Source organism: Balaenoptera physalus (assembly GCF_965194825.1).
Source record: "Balaenoptera physalus genome assembly, chromosome: 5".
NCBI lineage: Eukaryota > Metazoa > Chordata > Mammalia > Artiodactyla > Balaenopteridae > Balaenoptera > Balaenoptera physalus.
In genome coordinates this window covers 100,859,504-100,884,238 of record NC_138884.1, presented here as the reverse complement: position 1 = coordinate 100,884,238, position 24,735 = coordinate 100,859,504, and the positions used below count along the sequence as shown (strand labels likewise).

The 24,735-nt window shown below is 34.5% G+C and overlaps 1 long non-coding RNA gene across 13 annotated transcripts in view; it reads left to right on the top strand.

Moving 5' to 3' along the window:
* LOC309660941 overlaps positions 1-24,735 on the top strand; it is a 244,056-nt gene that overhangs the window by 66,993 nt on the left and 152,328 nt on the right. The gene's annotated exons all lie outside the window — the stretch shown is intronic.

Sequence of the window (24,735 nt, the reverse complement as noted above, 5' to 3'; positions counted from 1 at the left end):
GGCAGATTATATATTAGTATCATCTATTAGTTGCTCATTTGCTGAAGGTAAAAATGAATAATTAGCCAGAGTGAGCTATTGAAAATCAGGGCAACTTGAATGTAATTTATCTTCATTGCCTCTACTACAAGTTTTTAAGTTTATGGTATTTCTCTTTCCATTTTGCAATACTTCTCAACAGTGTTGGCATTTTTGATGTCATGAACCCCTTTCTTCACACTTCAGTGGGACAAGTTCCATTTTATTTCCTCAGATAATAAATATTCTGGTAAATTAATATATGAAAATGGGCAAAAGTTAAAGAAAATTGTTCTTCTGCCTTTTGTCCCATCATCTGTCTCTTCCCTCCAAACAGAAAGCATATTTTAATCAGTGCCTTATTTTCAGACAAAATTTAACAATTCACAAAGAGCTCTAGCGCACTTTACACATTAGGAAACAGAGCCTTTGAGAGGCTGAGTAGTCCTCTCTCAACTCTGAATCTTGAGTTTATGCAGCTATACTACTCTAAAACTCATATGGCCATCTGCAAAAATATGTGCCAAACTGAATTTTAACTGGTGTCTTTTTTTTGAGGGGGTGCATATCTATTTATAATTGTTATATCTTCTTCTTGGATTGCTCCCTTGATCATTATGTAGTGTCCTTCCTTGTCTCTTGTAACATTCTTTTTTTTTTTTTAAACATCTTTATTGAATTATAATTGCTTCACAGTGGTGTGTTATTTTCTGCTTTATAACAATGTGTGTATATGTGTAGCTGATTCACGTTGTTATAACTGGTGTCTCTTGAAGGGTATGTCCCTACATGTACTGCAACATTGAAATAAATTAATGGGAATTTTGGACCAAGGGAAAAAAACATCAAGAGGCTTCATGATAGATGGGTCATGGATTCTTTAGAAACAAGCTTTTTTGGCAAATTTAAATCATACTAAGTAGGCAGAATCATTACAGTGACTCTCAAACCCAGACTAGGGCTTAGGAGTCAATGTAATATAATTCATTCACAAACATGAATAATCTACATTGAAATTTCTTTACTTATAAATCATATTAAAATATAATAGAATACTAGATAAGACCATTACATCATAATTAACCACAGACAACCATAAAATTGGACAATATATATGAATTATTGGATTTGAGGCCTTCAACAATGGCAGAACAATGATCCCTGAAAAAGGGAAATTTGTAAGGGGAATCCTGTGATTTCTCTGGTTCTCTGCCTGGGACAAATTCCCAACTGTGTAGCTAGAATCCAAGGAGCTAGAATCCAAGAAAATAAAATGACTCCTGCTGAGCCAAAGAAGTTAAGATTTTGGTATGAGGATCCTGAAGAAGCTGGAATCTACAAGACAGGGCACTGGAGAGAAAGAAGCTCTTTGTGATAGACAAGTCCAGTATTTTCTGGGACAGGAATTCCCCATGAGTTCCTGACCGAGTCCTGGGTACACATACACAGCATAAGACTACCCAGTTTTACTAGAGAGCAGCTGCTATGGGTTTGATAGTAGAACAGAGATACAAGAGTTTGAATAGTGCCAGGGGACATTGGAGTTCTGGCCCAGCTAGAGTAGAAAAATCTCATTAATATTTTTGGAACCTAGCTGAGATACCAGAAAGTAAGACTCCTCAGGAGTAAGGCCCTTCAGGAATTACTTTCCCTCAGAAATAAGACCCACATCTTTAAGCTAAATCTATTCTGGACCAGCCTTATCCAAACCAAAAAGAAGCCCTGAAAAGATCTTTAGAGTTGGGAGTTTGGAAGTAGAGTCTATAATATAAGAGAGACTAAAGAAAATGTCTTTGGTTTTTCATAGATCTATCTAACAACACATGAAATTAAGCTGATACAATTTAAAGATGAGAAGCCACAATTGAAATGCCTAATAGAACAAAAATGAATAACTTTAAGAGGAAAATAAAAGAATCTGGTGTCTATAATATTATTCATAATGTCCAGTATATAATAAAATAACTAGACATGCTAAGAAGCAGGAAAATGCAATCCAGATTTAAGTAGAGGAAAACAAACAAGCATTAGAAACCAAATCCAAGGTGCCCTGATATTAGACTTAGCAGACAAATACTGTAAAACCAATGAATAAATATGCTCAAAGAATTAAAATAAAATAAGTTAAAATAACTAATAGAAATATGATCTAAATACATGAATAGATAGGACATCTTAGAAGAGAATGGAAACTACAGGAAGGAAAGAAACAGGAATGGGAGAATATAAAGGAAAATCTCATTTTTTTTCTCATAAGTTTCTTAAAACTTACACTTCTATTTAGTGTAAAAATAATATTGAAGTCAGGGTTAAAATATATGTAGAGATAAAGAAATAATGCTTTAAAGTATACTTTATGGTACAAGAAAAGGCAAAAGGTTACTAGATTTGCTAATTGGGAACTGTGAAGTATAAAATAGGAAGTTTGTCAGTAGCGATGTGAGAAACGATAAAGCTGAATTATCAGGTATGAAGTGTGAGGTAATACAATATTGGCTCTAAATAGACTTTGATAAGTTAAGTGGGGATATTGTAAATGCTAGAACAGTAATTAAAAATAAAAGAAATGTGGCTAATAAGCCAATAGAGGACATAAAATAGAATAATAAAATAAATCCAATTAATCCAAAAGAAGGCATACAAGAGGAAAACAGAAACGAAGAACAAGTGAGATAAATAGACAAATAATAGGAAGTATATAGACTTAGACTCAACCATATCTATTGCTACATTAAATACAAAGTGTTTAAACATTCTAGTTAAAAGCAAAGATTTTTAGAAAGAATTAAATATAAGATAGCTATATTTTGTCTTCATGAAATGTACTTTAAATATAAAGATATAGGTAGGTTAAAAGAGACAAGATAGAAAAACATACTATGGACATACTAATCAAAGAAAAAGCTCTATTGAGTTTATTTATATCAGACGATATAGACTTAAGGACAAGAAATATTATTAGAGATAAAGAGGGACATTTTATAATGCAAAAGGAGCAATGCAACAGGAAGACATAACAATCCTAAAGATGTATGCACCTAATAACAGAACTTTAAATTTCATTACACAAAAATTGGCAGAAGTAAAGGCAGAGATAATAATAGTTGAAAATTTTAACAACCCTCTCTCTTTAAGATGAAACAACTAGAAAAATATCAGTAAGGCCATAGAAAATTTGAAGAACACTATCAACAAAATTAATTGATTTGTGGAAAGAAATATTAGAGATTTCTTAGAGGGAAATTTGAAGTATTAAATATTTATATTTGAAATGGAGACCTCTTTAAATTAATGACTTAATTTTCTACCTTGAGAAGTTAGGAAAAAATGGTAAATTAATAGACAGTAAAAAGTAAAATAGGAAAAACAGTAAATATGTGAATGAAAAAAATAACTGAAATCCATGAATTAGAATAGGCAAACAATAGAGAAAATTAACAAAGCCAAAAGTTTATCCCTGAAAGGATTACTAAAATTGAGAAACACCTGACTAGACTGATCAAGCAAAAAACAAATAAAATACAAATTAGCAATGCCATAGATGAAAAAGGGAATATCATTACAGATCTTGCAGACATTAAACATAATATAAAGAATAGTATGGACAACTTTATGCCAATACTTTCAATAACTTAGATGAAATGGCCACGTACCTTGAAAAATATATTTTACCTAAACTGACAAAAAATGAAGTAGAAAAATCTGAATAGCACTATATCTGAACACACAGTAAGAAATGCACTCCTAAGGAAAATTTTAGTTCTGTGTGATTTCACTGGTAAATGCTATGAAACATTTATGGAATAAATAATATCATTTTTAGAAAAAATTCTTTCACAAAATAAGAGTGGATAGAATGCTTTTCAACAAATTTTATGAGGTAAGAATAATGCTGATACCCAAACCTGACAAACACATTATTACAAAGATAAGTACACACCAGTATCCCTTATGAACCCAGACACATTCTCAAGAAATTATTATCAAATTGAAAACAACAATGAATTAAAAAAGATAACACATTATGGCCAAGTGGTATCTATCCCAGGAATGCAAGGTTGGTTTAAGCATTAAAAATCACTCAGCCAACTAAGAATAGAAGAGAATTTCCTGAATTTGATAAAAAACATTTATGAATTTCTAAAAGTGACATTATGCTTAATGGTAAAAACAGAGTAAGAATGGGAATAAGGCAAAAATGTCTGTTCTACTCAATTCTATTCAATATAATACTGGAGGTCCTTGCAAGTATAACAAGAAGGAGAAAACAAAACAAAACAAAACAGGAGCATACTTGTAACTAAACAGATAGGAAGGGAAGATTTAAAATTGTATTTATTTACAGACCATATGAAGAAAAAGAAAGTACTAGGGAATTTTAGGTAATCTACAAAAAAGTCTTCTTCAATTGATAAGTGAATTTAGCAAGGTTTAGGATATAAGATTTATAACAAAATCAATCGTATGTCTATTATATCTGAAAAATAAAATAACAATAAAACAACAATAACAATGGCATCAAAATACCTAGAAATGAATGTAAAAAAAGGCATGTAAGACTAGTACATTGAGATTGACCAAAAAAATTACAGAATAGAGAGGGTTACAATATTCATGGATTGGAAGACTATGTTTTTAAGATGTAGATTCTTCCTGAATTAAATTGAATGTAATCCCCATTCAAATTCCAGAAAGTTTTTTTTTCATAGATTTTATTAGGCTTATTCTACAATTTATATCAAGAAGATAAACTATAATACTTCTAGGAGAAAATATAGAAAAGAATCTTCACAAACTTGGGGTAGGCAAGTATTTCTCGGACAGTTTCATAAAAAAAAAAAAGTTTTACTAACCATAAAAGGTGATAAATAAAGCTCAATCTGTAGTAAAACAGTATTAAGAATAAATATCAAGCCACAGATTGGGGAAAATAATCACTGTATGTAATTCTGACAAAGGACTTTTATCAAGAATATATTAAAAAATTGACAACTCAATAATAAGAAGCTAACAAATCAATTAAAAATGGGTAAAAGAAAAAAAGGGTAAAACATTTGAACAAACACTTCACAAAGGTATACAAATAGCCAATAAGCTCGTGAAAAGTTTCTGAAAATTATTGGGCATCAGAAAAATGCAAATTAAACCATTATGAGATAACATTTCACACCAAGTAGATTGGCAAAAATTTTAAATAGACTAAGAATAGCAAATATTGGCAAGGATGTCGAGCAAGTGGAATTGTCATACCTTGTTTATGAGATTGTAAAATTATACTGGAAAACAGTTTTTCAATTTTTATAAAGCAAAGCATAAAGTTGTGTTGTGACCGGTTCCACTCATAGATGTTTATTTACGAGAACTGAAAGCATATACCCACAAAAAGAATTGTATACATATGTTCACAGTAGTTTTATTCATGGTTGCCAAAATTGGAAACTGCTCTAATGTTCAACAGGTAAATGTATAAACCAATTGTGGTATAACAATACAATGAAAAACTCCTCAGAAGTATACAGGAACACATTAAAGATACAACAACAAACTTTAGAAGAGACATACCACCCCTTCTATCCTATTCTATTGGTCACACGGTTGATCTTATTACATGCAAGGAACTACACACAGTGTTTTGAAGTTGTGAATATCAGAAGGTTGGGATCATTTTGGAGGCTGGCTGCTTCAGGTATTTTCCAGAGGTGGCTATCTGGTAGACATCTGATGGTGAATTGGTATATAGGATGTTTGAAGTGGGATAGTCAAGTAAGACTGGGGAAGAAAAGTTGTAGTCAGATTATGAAAATTTGACTTGTATGTGGCAGAAATAAAACTGGCATTGTCCAACATAAATTGTAAAAGGAACTCGACTGCAGCAATGAGACTGCAAATAATGTTGGATAAAACTCTTTCAAAAGGACTTAATTTTGGAAGCAAGGCTAGGAGATACATGGTCCTCTTGTGTCCAAAGGTATCCAATTGGCTTGGCTCATTGCTGTATGTCTGTTGATGTTGATAGATACTTTGCAAATTGTGTTGTCAACACAACATTTAATCTGCTCTGAGCAGCTCATAAACAACACTTTGATTAATTCTTTCAGTCCGTGTCTTCTGGACAAGATTTACAGAGCTCTGCTTATTTGGATGAAAAATAGAGAGAGACAAGCTGTCAGTAGAAGGGGAAGGGGGATGGAAAGATTTCCTTTTCTCTCTTTTGGTTGAATTTGAGAAGTTTTTTTTAATTAGGATTTTAAATGTTTGGTTCCACAAGGGAAGGATTTCTCAGTGGAACTCAGCAACTGGCATGAGGCAAGGCTCAGTGTTAAAGTGGAGCAAGTCAGGACAGACAGAGGCAGACTGGCAGTGGAACACTGCAGAGAGGGGAGAGTCAGCCAAGCCTAAGGCAGGAGATGCCTTTCTGAATTAGCCAAATAGTTCCAGAAACCTGTTGGACAATTACAACTCAGAGAGCTTGCCATCCACACTCTCTATGGAACACTGAAATATTGTGTTGAATAGAATTCTGTTCAACAAGCACATTTTAAAAAAAGAAGTCTAATTAAAGAGAAACTTTTATCATATGAAATATAAAGACAAACGTGCATTATTATTGAGCAATTCTCTGTGTGTGTGCATGTGTGTGTATGAGAAAGAGAGAGAAATAGAGAGATTGATTTTGTTGCTATCCTTTGTGTGTTATTATATGCCAGTTTTTCCCCAGGCCCCTAAATCTGTTTAGTTAAGCAGTTTCTATTAATTTTGGCTTTGAAATAATTTTCCATTGAAACATGCCGTTTAATCAGCACCTCTCTACCTTTGTTGATTTTTCCTAGCCAAGATAAGTGAATAGAGTTCTAAAACACTGTTTCTGGAATACTCTTATATCACTTTGAAACACGGTGATCATCCAGCAACTTAGGCATAAAAACCTGGAAATGAATGTCATTTGGAATAAGGTCCTTTCATAGCAATTATGACACAAGATGTACAGTCTGTGGCTGATAGGGAAAAAAAGATCCAAGAAAATAGCTAGCTAATAATTTCAGTACTATTAGCAATGTAAATAACCCAACACCACAATTCCTCCTTGAATTTGTCCCCTTTTATGCCTGTCTCCTCTCAAAGCGATAAATATGATTTTTATGAGCTGCGTTTTGAAATGCACATATTTCCAGTGATCATGCCAAGTGTTTCTTTTGTTGTTCACATCTGCATCTTTCGATATGATGAAGAGTCAACAAGAAAGTAGATTTGGTTTTGTTCCTTTGGCAAATAAAGTTCACTTTGGGACACAATTGTAAAAAAGCAAACATTACATCCACACCAGAAAACGAAAGTTGAATTTTCCATTAGTGGTAGTTATGTGTTGTAACTTATATTCAAGGCCCTTGGAAATATTAACCCAGATTCAGAAATTAGTAATTGTATTGACCTTGATATCTGTCCTCATTACCTTGTTCCCAGCTCACACAATTAGTTTAGCTGAGACTGTCATCAAAACCCTGTGTTTTAGATTTATTTCTAGTAAGGAACTCCTTCAAATCATTGCCCCATGAAAATTACAATATTAAGGACACAAAGGTATATGTGTGTCTAACTGCAGTAATTGTGTTGTGAAAAGAATTCACATAAATCTCCTTTAGGGGCTTCATTCCATTTGATGGCCTTAATGTACTCTCTTAAAGCTAAAATGATTTCAAAGTATTGTTCTACAAAAGATTATCAGCAATTATTGTATATGAAAAGAGACAGGGTGAAAGAACAATTTGAGAGGTTCACATTGTGAAATAAACTTCAGGCTTTTAACTGAAGGATGGCAGAGGCTGACTAAAGCCCTGTGATTCTGGAGCTCCCTTGTTTCCTGTGCTTACTCTGTCTCCTACCCCTGGATCACAATTTGTTGGAAGCATCATTGTTGTACAAGCAATATGCTGACAGTGTCTAAATGTAACACTACCCTCCTAAAAAATGAGAGAATCATGTACTCATACAAAGAGGCAACTACCTAGTGATTTTCAATATTCTGAAAATAACAATAGTCTATTGGGTTTATTTCATGATTATAAAAGCCTAATAATCTATGATAGCTGAAAGCAAATGTGATTTATTAGGGTCTCTCACAGGCAGAAGATAAACCCATAATGTGCAGGCAAACATTTTTTCTTTAAAGGAGTGTGTTAAAAAGAAAATAGTCAACAGCTTGCTTACTCTGTAGCTCCAGAAAATGATGATTTGAGGCTCTGAAATATCAGAGTTGATGAATGGTAGAAACAAAATTATAACTGTTGTTCTATGGTGAGATAAACTTTCACCTCCGTGAAGAAAATATAGATTACTGAAACTAATTGCAAGCAATCAGCACTGTATATTCTTCTTCCCTAACTGAGCAATGTTTGAATTTGTGCCTTTCAGACAAATGCATTAATAACATTTAACCACTAGATATTTGTGGAAGAAATTGGAAATTGTTTTTAATTTGTTGGTTTGGTGAAGCGATAATATGTTGAGCCATAAGGGAGGGGGTTAAAAAAAAACTATTGGTATAGGATTTCTATTTGCATATGTAAATATGTAAATACCCACAGAACTATGTTGTTCTTAGAAACTCTCCCACACAAAGCAAAGGGTTAATAGACAGGGAGATCTAAAAAACTGCATGACCATGTTGTGAAATATGGATTTAACACATAACTCATTGGAGGCCCCAATGAGTTATGGACCTCATTTACTGCATATTACAGACATTTTTTCCACATTCCTTTTCAACAAGGCATATGGTTTAAATTAGTTTCATCTTGGGTTTTCTAGGATCTTTTGTGGGCTGTTTTCTACAACAAACTGTAATACTCTGGCTCTTTTAATTCTATAGTAAGATGATATTAGGTGCAGTTCTTTAATTACCATGTGAGGCAATGCCTCAGGAGCATATTCTGTAAGAGGCACAGCAGAGTAAGGGTCTGAATGAAGATTTCAGACTCAGCTGATGAAATTAAAGAAGCTTAAAATTCTTTATGGATGGGGGGTTGGGTAAAGGTCAGTGTTAGCTGGGGTGGAGTTAAGGGTAGTTTGGGCTGAAAACATTCAGACACACCTTCAGTTAAATCAGTTAAGGGGACTCTGTGATAGGTAACAACATTCTGAAGAACTAAGGATATTAAAGGGCCCCATTTCCCATAACTTAGCTCATAAATCATATTTTCAGGTACTTTACATGATTTATGAAAGGCTGGCTGTCTGCATGATCAGTAAGTTGCATTAAAATGGCAATTGGTCCTTCTAAAACAGAGCCTTATGATAACAATCCAAATCTCAGAGAAGGCAAATCTCAGCAGACAAGTCACCTGAATGCTGGGGTAAAAAGGAGTCTACAGTTCGTTCTCCATCTCTGAAATTCAAAATATAAAATCAAAATACTGAGTGGGAAAAACATTGGGCTGAAATCACGACACTCAGGCTTTTGTTTTTTTCTCACTACTGTAACCTTGATTAAGTCATGTATTGTCTTTGGACCTCAGTTGCTTCTCAGTAAACTGAAGGATTCAGGTCCTTCCTGTTCCTAAATATACATTTTCATATGTATAAATTATATATTCCTATTATGTGTATATATTTATATGTTATATCTTATCTATGGGCATATTACATATTATGTGTCATATATCTGTGTATATATAGATGTGATATTTCCTTAAAAACGTGAAAGGAGCTGTAGCAAACACATACATCTTTACATGTGCATACATAAGAAATATATATATGTATGTGTTCATATGTATGTATGAAATATGTATGCATATTATGCATAGGAAGATTGGTCTACTATTCCACACTATCAGCTTAGGGGTTCTTGTTACCTAATTTTACCTGTTATTCTGAAAATCATAAATGCTGGCTCCTAAGAATGTTACATTTATGAATGGGATTGTAAAGTATAATCAAGCACTCTATTAAGTACTATAGATGTGTAAAGGTACTATGTCGCTTTCCTTTAGAAATAAACAAAACTTACAGGAAATTGCTAGTTGACAGTGATCTTGGGTAAATGGAAGATTAAAACAGAAGTTTATAAAAGGTGTCTTGTTACTTTATATTAGAGAATAAACTCCATTTCAAAAGTGAATTAAATTCAGTTTGTTATTAGAACTTTACTCTAATGCAACTCATCTGTATTTGGATTTTATATTGGAGGACTGCTACATCTTTTGAAGCTTTCTCAGCAGGAGAAAATTCAGCATATATTGATCACTTTGCAAAATGGACTCTCTAACCCATTAGATTATATGGAAGTTGTGTTTTCCTGAGCACATGACCATGAATAAGACACAACAGGTCACTGATAAGCTGGGAAGTAGAATATTTATGAGCTCAGAATTATTTGACACATTGAATCAGTTGAGAATGATGAAACCTAAACTTTTTATTATTAGGAGGAATTTAGGCACAAGTTTTCCCCTTATAAACTGTCTATTGTCTTTGTAAGTCAAGAAAGTTGCTGACCTCTGGTGCCTATGCCCATTAGCTAGAACGATTGCCCCTATCTCAAGCTCTTAATCAGTCACCTTAGACCAATATACCTTCAGATTTTGTTATTTGGGATTGTTTTAGTCAGTTCAGGCTGCTCTAACAAAATACCGTAGACTGGGTGGCTTAAACAACAGAAATTTCATATTCACAATTCTGAAGGTTGGGGAGTCCAAGGTCAAGGTACCAGCCAATTCAACTTCTGGTTGGCAGAGGGACACCTTCTTGCTGTATCCTCACAGAGTGGAGAGAGAGAGAGGAAGCAGTTCTCTTGTTTCTGTTCTTATAAAGGCGCTAATCCACTTAGGAGGGCTCCATCCCCATGACCTAATTATGTCTCAAAGGCTCTGTCTCCAGATACCATCATATTGAGGATTAAGGTTTTAACATATGATTTTGGAGGGAACACAAGCACTCTGTCCGTAGCAGGTAGCTGGCCCCTTCTTCTGGACAGACAACTCTACTGTTAGACCCCTATAGCTTCCTTACCCACAGCTCTCAGTTCCACTCACCGTCAGTCAAAAGTTTTCAATGTGTTTGTCGACTGAGGATCTTGTTGGTCATGATGTTAATCTTATTCATGACTTTGGCGCAAGCATGCTTGTCATCACTTTCTTTCATTAGAGTCTTGGGCAGGAAGAGCCAAATTTGAGTTTTCTACATGAAACCAGGAGCCATTAAATAACAATATATAATTGTTATATATATCATTGTTTTCATAAGTACAATACTGTACAATTTTTGGAGTTAGTAAGTAGAATTTATTAAATTTGTTTAATGTAGGATTTTACAGTCTCTACTGTATTAAAGCATTCAGAATAAGAAATATAATAAATCAGAGACTGACAGATACCTACAAAAAAGAGATGAGCTGTAAATCCCTCAGGTCTTCCAGGCTTTTGGTATTTTTCAAAGGCTAGGTCACTGATGGCCTGTATCGTATGTGTGTGTGTATAAAAAGGTTGGAAGCATAACTCCGAATGGTCAATAGTTATCTTTATCTGAATTGCAGAGGAAGAATGAGAGGGGCAAGAAGCATCCATCAAGTACTATGTTTGCTTTTTAATCAATATACTTTTATATTGTTGGATTTAAAAAATAAAAGCATATTTGCATATTGTATGTTTAATTTTAAAATATGTATTGAGAATATATTGCTATCTCATAGAAGGATTTTGATCAGATAAATGATCTGGGTAGATCATCTAATGATGAATTTCCTATTTTTATTTTAATGCTTATTAATTTGTATTGAATATTTAAATAGTAGTGTTCTTTCTGAACCCTGTGCTTAAACAATTTAAAAATATGTCAATATATATAATATAATTGAATGGTCATAGCAGTCATGAATATCGTGCTGGCTATTAGGATTTAGCTGAGTGCTGTGTTTAAGACATGATGTATTCAACTGATTTCCACTCAAGTCTCCATTTGTTCAAATAGTACACACTAAGAAGTTCTCTGAATCTTTGGTGTTCATGATGGAGGTGGGATGGAATTTATGCTGGTGTTTTTTGTGTTTTAATTTAAGAATAACAAAGAAATGGGTATAAATATCATTTGTAGCAGGTGCTTTCAGTGCCTGACTTATATCCTCCTGGCCCTTACCATTTACATTAGTTATGGTTCTCCAGAGAATCAGAATATATATATATATATATAGAGAGAGAGAGAGAGAGAGAGAGATACAATACGTATTATAATATATAATACATATACTCACTATATATGTAATGTATGTCTATATTACTCATACATACATGTGAGAGAGAGAGAGAGAGAGATTGATTTGAAGAAATTGGCTCATGCAATTATGAGGCTGCCATCTGAAATCCCATAGGACAGGCTGGAAACTCAGGTAGGATTTGGTACTTCAGCCTTGAGGCAAAATTTCTTCTTCTCCAGGGAAGCTCAGTTTTGGCTCTTAAGTCCTTCAGCCGGTGGGATGAGCCCCATCCACATTTTCAAGCGTAATCTGCTTTACTTAAAGTCAACTGATTTTAGATGTTAACCATATTTACAAATTACCTTCACAGCGGCACTTAGATTAATGTATGATGAACTAATTGGATAATATAACCTAGAGAAGTTGACAACTAAGACTAACCATCATATCTTTTCAATACTCAATGTTCAAATGTGAGTGTGTGCAAGGTTTTTCTAAGGGCTTCCTCTGACCTCTGCAGCCTTCTCTGAGTATGTGGCTAGAGTTATGGAGAAGCCAACACCCAGAGAAACCCCTCTTCATTCTATGGCTAATGAAAGTTGGTGTTTAAATACCCCAGCTTCCTTGTATAACTCTCAGACACATGTTCTCCCTCTGCCAGTGTTTCATGAAACCATCTCTCATTTAAATTAGCTCCACTTCAATCTCAGCAATGACTGTTTCTGGTATAAGCAAAACTAACACACCATTACTTTAATAGGTGTGAATATTTTGGAATGATTTCTTGAAACCTAGGGTAGTACACAATTCACTAACTAGAAAATGCAGATCTGTATTAATGGTTCCTTTATTTATTTATTTATTTATTTATTTATTTATTGGTTTTCAGTGTCAAGAACTCTTTCATGTAACAAATGTTCAGTATCTTCAAAAGAGAGTAGTTGTATATTTTGTATCTATTGAATAAGAAAATTAAAATGCACATCAAGTTTTGAGAACATTTTGCAATAAATTCTCTTATTTGATTTTTTTCTTTCCTTATAAAATTAAGGTTTTGTTAGGTCACAATTGTTACTTTGTTCACTACTGAATTTCCAGAGGCTAGAACAAGGACTGACACATAATAAGCATTCAATAAATATTTCTGAATGAATGAACAATGTAGATGCCCAAGAGTTCTTCTTCGTGTTTGGCTTAGCTCCAGTAATTTGTAAACATGGCTGCATGAAAATTTCTGAGAAATATTTAAAAAATAAAAATCCTAGATACCATCTCCTCAAATCGTAAATCAGGAGGCGTAGCGTAGGGCCCAGGAATCTAGCTGTACCCATTCATACATCTCATACATACATACACTTATATGTGCATATGTATTACAGATTTCTGGGTTTTAATAAATAAATACATTTATGGTTTTAAATAAATAATTTATGGTTTGGTAATCAAAGGGAATGCATTTTACACGTTTGCAAAATAAGACATTGTCAAATTTCCCTCCAAAAATCCCATACAACTCAGTAATGAGAATGTTTCTTTTAAACACTCTGACCAACACTGGATATTAACAATTAATTTTTGTTTTTACCCGTTGGATGAATATATATCTTTATTGTTCTAATTTAATTTTTTTCTAATTATTTTAGAGTTAGATAACTTTTTCTGGTTTTTGATCATGTATATTTCTTCATCTATGAATTTTTTGTTTAAATGCTTTGCTTATTTTTCTATTGGATTATTTGGTTTTATTTATTTTAAAGGCTTATTCTATTTTATTAATATAAATCCTTTGTTACATGTGTTGCTAATATTTTTATGTATGTTTTATTTTGAGGCTTCTTATGATCATTTTCAATCACACAAAAATATTAGTGAATTAAAATTTACCTCTCCCCACCTCCTTGCTGCTATTTGTTTTTGCATTTTAAGATTTTCCTAAACCAAAGTGATAAAAATATTTGAAACTGGTGAACTAATTACTTCAACATTAATAAATTGTTTATACTCTGCCCGCTAAATTTGATATAGTATCAAGTTTAACACATAACACAGGCATATATGTGTCAGTCTGTTTCTAGACTGTATAATTTTTCTTCAATCTATTCCTCTATACTCATACCAGTATCATACTATTTGAATTTCTGTAGGTGTGTAATATATCTTATTATCTGGTAAAACAAGATCTCATCATTATTCTACCTTAAAATTTTTTTTCCAGTACCTCTTGCATAGTTTCTCTTCCAGAAATAGAATCACCTTATTAAGTTCTATAAAAAAATCTTGTTGGAGTTTTAATAAGCTTTAACTGAAATTTTAGTTTGACGTGGGGGGAATTAATATATTTACACTATTAGGTCTTCCCTTCCAGGAACATAACATATCTTTGAATTAATTCAGATGTTCTTTTATGGCTTACCTGGCTGAAACTTGAAGAGGTAGTGACAATTGAATCCAATTTGGTTTTTGATTTATTGGAATAAAGAGTGTTTACATCTTCAGCCTGCTATTTGCCAACTGCTGGCAAAAAAAACCCCAAAAAACAGTAACATTTATATCCCATCATGTAGAAAAAAATCATAAGCAAATTAAAAAATAAAACAGTTGTTTCTTTTAAATGCAGTTTTCAAAGACTCTACATTATAAGTCACTAAAAAGTTTTTTGTCTTATGTTTTTATGGTGTGAGGCATAGTTAAATTTCAATCTACATTTTAATACTCATTAGTTCTCCAAACAAAAACAATATATATCATTTTTTAATTTATTTGTTGACAATTCATGCTTTTCATTACATAATTAATTCAAAGTAAATGAAACAGTATGCATCACTTGTTAAATGGGAAAAGTAAGAATTTGTCTTTATATAGCATGAATACTATTAAAGATTATATTAGCATCTTTATAGTATGATATTTAATAATATATGAATACCTAGCCACTTATATCCTAAATCACTTATCACACCCATGGAAAATGATAAAATGATACAAAATAATGAGAGGAGGCTCAGGAGGTGATAGGTGATAGGAATGGGTGTTTTGAAAGACATGGAAGATTGGATGTGTTTCTAGAATTTTCTTCCTGTTTCCTAATTTGGAGTTTAGTGCCCAGGGCACATTGTTTCTTCTTCTGCCTCCCTAGCTTTTCGTTCAAGGTCTCCATCCATGCCCAGAATGCTAAGAAACTGGAGAATGGGCTGGACAGAAATTAAGGAACTTGGCAATCATATAAGTGTTTTTCACTGAGTGAAGGTTGTTATTTTTCCTTTAGAGCCTAAGCTATCAGGCTAAACATAACAATAACTTTGGCTACTTTGCATTCCTATCTAGTGACTTCATTTGAGTAACAGTATTAATATTTTATCAGGAAGTCAGCATTTTCTTTTAAATATGTACTTTTAAAGCTTTATTGTACCCGCACATGGAATTTATGATATCTTGAGGATCAGATATTTTCTATTGGAATGGTGTTCCCAATCTTTCACAAAAGTCAATTGGTGAATTGAATTCAAAATACAGAGCTTTCTTCTAGGGATACCTAGTGTCACTGTCACTGTTTGGAGAGTTCAAAAACTGCTCCTCAGATACAGCTTTCTGTAAGCCCAACTGTCATCAAGGAACCTTCCCCATTATTTGCATTAGGTCATGAAGAAGTCTTGCCTTGAGTCCTCTGAGTTTCTAACAGAAATTTCAGGATGGAACTTTAAAATTTTTATTTTATTTTTCACAAGTATTTCAGTTCTTTTTCAGAGAAAAGTCAGAGAAAGCCTATGGGAGGGTGAGCTGAACATAATTTGATGTATTAACTATTTTCTCCCATTATTTTTTTCTTCTTCCACATGTTCAAGCTCTGTTCTTTAAAGCTCAGGAAGAAGAATGTGGCAAATCAGAAAAAGTAGCAACCTGCAAAACTTCCTGTTTTTTTGCATCTAAAAGACAAAGAGCATTGAAAAACAAAACAAAACAAAAAATAAAAACAAAAACAAGGATGGGGTAAGATGGAATAAGATGGAGTGTTTCTAAAAAACAAGAGAGAGGGAGAGTGCTAACCTCAGTCCAGAAAATCATTTCCTGAGGCTGTGGGGAGGGGAGGGGTATGTGTGTCCCAAGGTAGTACCTTGGCACTACCCTGAGAAAGTGGCATACAGTTGGAAGTACTCAGTTGTTATCTTAGGCCTAGGCTCCCAATCTTTACAAATGCTTGAGCCTCAAAAGCAGTAGGGAAGTGTCTCAATGACTAACCTGAAAAGACCACATAAGCAGGGCTCATATGCATTTCATCCATAACCATTGTTGGACAGTGGCTGAAGACTGCAGTGAGCCATCCAATGCTTGCCACTGGAATTGACCCTAGGATCTTGGCATTACCCTGGGGAAAGCCCCAGCAATAGCTAAGGTTACTCCCATTAAAAAAGGGAGGGAATTAAAGGAAATAAGTTGGTATTTTTCAGCACATATACCTCTGCAAATTCTACTGAATCTGGTAAACTCTTCCTCATCGGTGATTACTTGTTCTCACACAAGTCTAAAATTCTGAATATTTCTCCCCACAAACTGACCTCTTTTTCCAGCTGTTACAATGTTTGTGTATGTGTTTATATCAGAGAGAGTTAAAGATGACCTTTACCCCCAGGCAGTGCGTAATGGGGAGCAGGGCATAACAATCTGTCTCTTGGGCTACCAGTAAGGGAAATCATTTTGAATTACTTTACATAATAAGGGAAAATTCTTTATAAGGATAAAGTGGTATTTTGGGGATTTTAGGGCATAAATGCAGATGGACCTTGAAATGGGACTGAAAACAGGAAATGGGCAGGTATTAGAAACTCTCTCTGCTTTCTTCTTTTGAATGTCTACCCTTCTCCCCTCCTCTCCTTCTCCATCTCCTCCTCCTCCCTCTCCTCCTTCCCTTTCCCCTCCTCCATCCCCTCTCTTTCTCCTCCTCCTCCACTTCCCCCTCTTTCCCCTCCCCTTCCTCCTGTTTTTCCCTCTCTCCCTCCTCCTCCTTTCTTCTTCTTCTTCTTCCTCTTCTTCTCCTCCCCCTCCTCATCCTCCCCCGTCTCCTCCTCCTCCCCCCTCTCCTCCCCCCCCTCCTCCTCCTGCTTCTTCTTCTTCTTCTCTTTCTGCTTTTCCATCTCCATTGCAGAATCTTGCATCGTAGCTCTTCCTCATTCTGCAGCTGACTAAAGGAATCTAAGCTCTAAATTTTGAAGAGGTAAAATCTGATGAGACAGGAGGCCTTTCTCACTCTAGCACTTAGGAGTGTTCATGTATTTCTTCTCATTTTAATCCTGAGTTCTTCATGCAAACAGACCACTAACCATCCAGATCCTCATCCTTCTTGCTATGGCTAAAACTGCCTGATTTGGCTGCATGTATTCATCTAAGGCTGTCATGTAAGGCTCCCTATTTGAGTATTGAGTATTACATTTAAGTAAAACCTTTGTAGCAGAACATATACCTATGAGAAACACATAAAAGCTCACATGAAAGAAACATATAAAGCAATCAAGTTTATTGATTATCCCCATAGAATAATGCCCTTTTATTTCCCTTACTTTTCCAAATTTTCTTCTATATGGTACTTAATGGCATGCCTAACTTTCTTCTTTCTTCTTCAAAACTAACCCCAAACAGATCTCCACTGGTTTCTTTCTTAAAAACTATGCTTTTCTCCTTGCCATTGCACTTTTCAAAATTCCTGCCATGTATTATTCCAACATAGCTATATAATGATGTTTGATGTGAATTTCTGTTCACCTTGCCCCTCTACCTCCCTGGCATTCTTCACAATGCACAGGAGACTGATAGAGCCTATTTGCTAAATCATGGCTTCATTAATCTCATTCCTTTACCTCAAATTTCACCCCCTTAACAATTTGAAATGGATCCTGAGTTTTCCACTTCCTACTGATTTGCATTTTTCTTGGTTGTGTGCTGTTGAACAGCTGCTGCTTTCTCCCCAGAAGGGGGTGGGGGGTGGTTTCTATGGAGATGGTGATGACTCTGCTCAGATGTGGACCTCTCCAATATTCCTACTGCATTTGTAATTTCTAACATCCACTCCATGTGGAGCTCCTAAGTAGCTTCATTTCCTTTTGGCAATAAACTCCTTAGAATTCTGACTCTAGAACTCTTTAATTGTCCCTGGTTTGTGGCCACCAACTTATTTAATTGTTATAAAGATGTATTTATTTGTCATTGAATCTTTACATGGTTATGTGCTACATAAAGCAATTGAAACAGGCACAATGTCTACTGTAAATAGGACACCTTGCCATAGTGCATAAGCCATAGTGGGCATAAAAATGCATATGTATTGATTTGTGGCAATATAAAGGAAACTTTTAATCCCATTATATTGCTGCAGAAGAAAAGAGACTAAATTAGAATCAGTTTGGGAGCACTGTTAGCAAATTCATTGCTTACATTCTGTTTCAGTCACATTGTAAGTCTTACAAAATGCTGAGTTTAGAGTGATTTTGCCTAACTCCATCATGAAAAATAATTCAATAGTTTAGGCAAGACAGTTGGAATTATAGGAAAAGCTTGAATAGGAAAGAAGGCCATATTTGCTGAAGCATTGGTTATTCAAAGAGTGAAAATATGTAGAAGTAAAGAAGAAATAAAATTAAGACCTATATTATAATCATTTATTTATTCATTCCTTTATTCATTCAACACATGTTTATTGAGGTCCTATTATGTACCAGATGCTGCTAGGCACTACAAATAAAGATGTGAGCAAAATATCACCTCTTTTCTGTGGAACTTAGAGTTTAATGGAGGATACAAATATTAAAATTATAAAAACTCATAAGTGTATAATAAAAAGCAGTAATCATATCTCTGAAAGAAAAGTGCTGAGTGATATGAAAGCTTTAACAGGAAGGCAGAATCTAGACTGAGGTGTGTGTGACCAAAAGAAATCTAAAAGCTGAGCTGGAGCTAACTGGACAGGGCTCAGCGTGGGATTTTAAGCAGAGTTCACATTCCAAGCAGAGCTTACAATTGTTAATATTTGGTGTTCACTTAGGATATTTTTAAGACACACATCAAGTCCTTTACCATGAGCCAGGCTCTATCATTACCTCCACATATGAAGAAATGGAATGTAAAGAAGTTAAATACAAGGCGAGAGAGAGGTGAGGCCAAGATTTAAACCCAGGCAGTCTGAAAATAGAGCGCACATACCTAATGACTACTCTGTACTCTCTTACGTGGTGAGGAAAGACAATTACAGAGATTTTTGTTCTAACAATCTAGTGATTTATGTGACTATAGATATGAGATCTGGACCCAACCAAAAGTTTTATAATATTTGTTATTTGCTATGTAGGCATAAAATTAGTTGACTCTATTTATGCCAGTTGGCAGTGTACATATTAAATTTATCCTGGAACCATAGAGGGATGTGAGGGGCTGTCACTTGTAGACTGTGCAAAGTGTTGATCTCACATCATTATTTCCAGATGTCTCAAGTTTGCTCTCTTTCTGCCCTTCCTTAATAATTGATATAAGTAGAATAATATATTTTAGCAATGGCCAATTTTATTTTTTGTCACTAGGAAAATGTTTTTTTTAAGTTATAAAAAGCCAGAAAATACTAATGATTGTTTTTTTTCCCCCCTAGGAGCCAGAGCAGGAATGGTAGAATGGGATGTTGTGCTTTAAATTTGGGCTCACCCATACTCAGGGCAAATATGTGATCCAGGTTGAGTGGAGGGAAACCCCAATTTGATAATGATTATGTTTACACCATGTGGATGGATGAGGTCACAAGATGGAAATACATTTTGGTTGTAAAAAAATAAAGTTACCAGTAATTAGTCTTAAAAATTCAATAGAAATAAGATATCTAAATGCAATATCTTGAATATAATATGGTGATTACCTATGACATACCAACTGAGCATATCAAAAAAAAATAAAGACAGAAGTTGGGTTTATTTAGGCACATGGAAGTAGAATAATATCTACATGGATTTCATTCAGGAGAGTTAGTTTGGGAAACTCAAGTCCTCCCAACGTTCTTCTGCTCCCATAGTTGATGTTTTAAGCCATTATGCCCTAAGTGTCTGGATGTTTGCCTGCACTCCCCACTCATTTGACCCAGGAATAGACATAGTCTAATGTTGTTATTGGTCTCTTTTGGATACACTAAGAGTTTAATTGTATTTTAAGTTGATTTTTAATGCCCAGACTTTCCCTAAGTGAATTTTTTAAATCTGGAAAATAAATACAAGTCTGCATTATAGCAGTGACGTGTTCCCCTTTATAACACTGATGTGTCAGAAGACTGTTAAGAAATCTGATCATTTAATGTCTGTAAAATGCTTTAAGAACATTAACTACAGGTTTCAGACAAAAAACAACAAATAGTGACACATATTTTTAAACACATTATCTCCTTTAGTATATATGGCACAAATATATAATTTGATATGCTTTTATATAAAAAAATTGAAAAATAATTAAAATTGACATTTGGTAAACTACTGACAGATTGTCTTATATTTTGTACAATATAGAACTCTTCTACATTATAAAAAATTTTAAACCCAATTTGAACCTCACAGTAATGCTGTAAAAAAGCAAGATTGGTAATATTAATTTGCTGATCAGTGAGGAATTAAAGTTTGAAAAGGAGAATGAGTTTTGCAAAGGTTGCAGCTACAAAGTTGGAGATCTCAGTGCTCGTTCTACTCTACCATAAAACAAAAGAGTTACATATATTTTGGAAAATTTTGTGTTGTATTAATTCTTTACAAGGATCAACTTGACTACCATCAAGAATAATCTAGAAATAAGGCATCAAATCTCCAGATAAATCTCCAAGTCAGGGAGAACTGTGTCTTTTGGATAACAAATAAGTCACTACCAAACTAACTACTTATATAACTTTGGTGGAGCTCTGTTTTACTGGTTGTAAGTGTTAGAAATACAATTCAAACTAACTTAAGCAGAAAGAGAATTGGTTGATTCCCATACCTGCTTATTCCAAAGATAACATTGCCTTCAGTCTTATTTGAATCCATGAGTTCAAAAGGTGTTATTAAGACTTTCTGATCCCCTCCACTTGGTTCAGGTTTTCTCTATTTTTGGCTATATTCTCAAGCTAGTTGTGTTTGTATGACAGCCAAGGTAACTACTGGCAGACCTAAGGCTTTCATATATTTTCAGCTTGACATTCCAGAAGAAAGCAGCACTTCTGGGGAAGACATTGGACATTTGGATGATGTGATTATGGTGAACTAGTCACTGTAGTGAGGGAGATAGAACACTCTAAATGGGCAGTCTTGGGACATGTGACAATCCCAGTAGCAAGATTTTGTGAAGTCATCTCCTCAGGGTCTGAATGGGATTACTAAAGATTACCTCAACCAAAGATGCTCTACTTTTATCTGTTTTACTTGTTGAAATCCTTTGGATTTTGTTTGAAGTAAGGGTTCTGTGGCTTCAAAAATTTGTCAGCTACTGCTTTAGCAGAATGTTGCTTGAAACTAAGAAGGATTTAATTCTTCTTATTTGATATAATAGAAGATATTTAGGATATGGAATTGGGAGACCTGGGTTTGATTTTTGGCTTTTCCATTTATTAACCATGTGCCTTTGTGTAGAAAACCTGAGTCCATATGAAAAGTTTTGCAAAGGTTTGTTGCTGCTGTTTTCGTTGTTATTTGTTTTGTTAATTTAAGCTGCATATCAGTCCAAGTTCTTAAATAGATGGAAATAGATGACACAATCAAAAGGAGTAACTGGAGATAATTTTATTAATAGAGTATTTACAAAGTTATGGGCAAGGTTAAGGGAACCAACAAGGGAGAAACACCCTGGAACTAGCAAATATAGGAAACCATTACTTCTCCCCAAACTGAAAGATCAGAGAGAAGGAAGTGTTGCCACCAAGCAATGAGAACTAGAGCTATTGGAAGGGCTGCCAGACAGAACCTGTGGCTTTAAGTACAGAAACATAACCACTAGCAAACCACAGCTTAGCAAGGAGAGATGAAAGAATAAAGACCCTAACATCTCTCTATTCTTTCACTCCTCTCCTGACGGCACTTCCCATTGGCCAAAACCAACTGGAATCTAGAGGGCAAGGGACCCTGATGAAGCATTCCTTAGGGGTCAGCCTCCTGGGTCAGAGAACTAGGTAGAGGAGGGTGGAGAGAGGGTCTGAAGGGAGAAATGAAGAATATCTGGTACAGCTTCCCTTTCACCTTAATTGGTATATTTTATTTAAGAACATCAAATGCTTTAGTGTTTCATTTAGTTTCTAGATAATTAGACTTTAGTGATTGTAAAAAACATATAAATATGAGTTCAACAAGAAATGTCATTTACTTTAAAACTTGTCCTATTTTATGATCTATATATGTGGGCTTAAAGAGTACTCTAAACATTCTTCAATGTCCTATGAAATTTCATGTTGGGTGGTCAGGACCATCGCTCATTCTGCTTGTGAAAGCAATGCAGGGTAAGCTGTGTAATTTTCTATAGCGATATTTTCAGTTGCACTTTAAATTGAGTATTTCAAATAAGGATTTAATTTAGGTTTAATGAGGGAGTTATTATATGTTAATTAAATATAAACTGATTATTGTGAATATCTATTGGTGCATAACAACCTCTTTTGTTAAGATGAATATCTCTTAAACAATCAAAGCTTAGTAAATATGCTACTGATAATTACTTTTAAACTAACATTCAATAGAAAGAATACATATAAAGGCACTGCATTAAGTGTAATGTGGTTATTACCTATTAAACATCAATGTATTATTGAGAATACAGTTATTGAGTTTCAACTCATAGATCTTGAGAAACTGCTAGTTGTGCCTAAATAAAACTCCATAAGTCAGCTAGTATTTAATTAGCAGAAGTATTTATAGCATGGCATTTACATTAGCATATTTATAATCAAATAAATAATATAATAATGCTTTTATTAAATCTAAATTAAGTCCTTGCCAGAGGCATTTAAAGAGGAGTGAAACTACATTGGCTATGTGGTCTTTAATATTTATTACATGATTTTTAAACTTTACTAATATATTAAACAATACCTTAATATATGATTCATTATCTAGGGACATTATGAAGTTGCACATACTCTATTTGGGATGAAAAAATATTTAGATTAAACTGGATAAGATAATTCTCTAAACCTTTTATTTTGGTCCATTACAACTAGGCACAAATATGGGATACAGACAAAATATGTCATCGTAGTTGTCTATGTTTATTGTTGCTAAAGAAATTTAACCGATATGAGCAGTTGGCAGGGTTGGCATTGTGACATGTGAGATGTCCATAAACGTTTCTGTAAGCAAGAGTTTGGATGCCAAGTTGCACCCACAAGAAAAGAAGCCCTGAGCAGGTCCTGCCTATGTACAGTTTGTTGAATGTGCACAAAAATAACACTGCTATCACTCCACAGATGAATCGGTAGTTGTCTGGCACAGTTAAAAATGGAGCATAATTTCCTCTCAAGAGTGAGGAATATATTCCAAACTAATTTTATTTCAATATTGAAATGTCATAATTAAGTTTCTCTTTCACCCGAAGAAGGCAAAGATGCACAGAGAGCGTTAGAGTCAGGCTCGTCTCTTCTGAGGAGTCTGGTTAGCTTTTCCATCATCCTTGCTCCGGGTGGAGGGCTTGTTTCAGGGAACTTGTTCATTTCACTTTCTCCTGGAAAAAAACTTTGACTCTGAATACATTTATTTCAACACAAACACTAGGAAATAATTCTGTGAGGACGCTAACAATGTGATATTGATTTGTGGAGATGTGTTTATTTTGGCCAAAGAAATCAAGGAAATGCTACAAATAAGTGGGTCCAAAGTATGGATGAAGAACTCCACACTGTATTGGGTGCTGGTGAAACTCACACCTGCCCATGCTCCTTGTCCTTAGGCTGTTGTGAAGTGAAGGAGACATGGGTGAAGATGGTAATGATGATGTTGGTAATAAAGAGGAAGAAGAAGAAGGAGGGGAGGGGGAGGAGCAGTAGGGGCAGGAGGGGGAGGGGAGAGGAAGTAGGCGGAGGAGGAGGCAGAGGAGGAGGAGAAGAGGGGAGGAGGAGAAAAAAGAAAAAGTCTATGATGAAGAAGGCAATAGTGGTTTACATTTATTACACTCATGGGGTGCTAGGCAGACTTTCTGCCTGCTAGGCAACATTCTTATTGTCTTCGTGTGAACTATCTTATTCAATAACTTGGTCTCCACTCATAGGATATTAAGGATATCTCTTTCTTCCTCTCAATAATGCCTTCCTCCAAGACCAATGGCCATCAGATGATCTTTTGAAAATCACCATGCCTTTCCCAATTTTGTGTCCAAGTAACTTTACAAGGACAAGGTACAGAGAGAGGCAGGAGGATGGATGAGGAAAAGCCCTGGTCTGGAAACCTGCTGTCTTGATTTCTACTCTCACTGCTGCAGCTAACTAGCTATATAACTTACCAGATTCTTCATATATGAAACACCAGGGTTTAGATCTCAGGATTTCAAAATCTCTTCAAATGCAG